Consider the following 967-nt stretch of genomic DNA (forward strand, 5'->3'; position numbering starts at 1 on the left):
CGGCCGCTGGAATGGAGGGATCATAGAGGGGTTCAATACTAGGATTATGGGGCCCAGAGTGGGGCTGGTGATTGTGAGAATATCTGGATGCCATCTGCGAGGTTTGGGCTGCAGTGTAAGGGAAGGAACGAAGCCGCAGATAGCACCCCCTGGCATTGGGGCAAGAAATGGGCTGCCTCCCGCTTGATTAACATCTATTAATTAATTACCAACAAAGCGTGGAGGGCGAGAAGGTAGGCGGTTAGCCCAGAAACAGGTGGGCGGACCACAGTGAGATCAGCCCCGAGAAGGCCCCGTGTTACACCTCCTCTTACCCTGGAAGGACATATTTTTGGAGGAGGGTGGGGGTTGCTGTCTTGGAACTGGAAAAAATATATATACTAAAATAATCAAACATCTACTATAACATATTTTAATTTAATTTCAAAAAAAATTTTGATGTATGTGTGTTTGCATAGTATATCTAGAAGTGATTGCATAATAGCTCAAAATACAGTCTTACCCTTGTGTATTGTGTGTAAGGGGGTGCATGCAGGGGATGTATGGGGGGTGTGGTTGGGAGAATGTATGGTTGGGGAATGGAGTGTGTGTGTTAGGGTGTGGAAGGTATGTGTGTGGAGTGTGGCCATGGTGAGAGCGGAGGCCCAGCATACAGGTGTAGACACTAAGATCAGCGCTGACTGTTGAATAAGGCCCCAGGAGGCAGAGACTATAGCCCCACATACCTGGTTACACTCCTCCAAGGGAGCACTGGTTGCACTCTGCAAGCAGGGAAAGCTGGGCTTCCCGGCTTAGAGATGCACCGCCCGGGGAATCTGAGGCATGTCTCTGTAAGCGCAGAACACACTGCCTGTTGCCGCACAGATTCAGGCCCCTTTACAATGTGGGACAACAGGAGATGTGTGTTTTCCCAAAGAAGCAAATTAGCTGTGGTAGGACACATCTCACCACAGCCGATTTGCTTCAT

Source organism: Gavialis gangeticus, unplaced genomic scaffold (genome assembly GCF_001723915.1).
Source record: "Gavialis gangeticus isolate Ggan-Ray unplaced genomic scaffold, GavGan_comp1, whole genome shotgun sequence".
Classification (NCBI taxonomy): domain Eukaryota; kingdom Metazoa; phylum Chordata; order Crocodylia; family Gavialidae; genus Gavialis; species Gavialis gangeticus.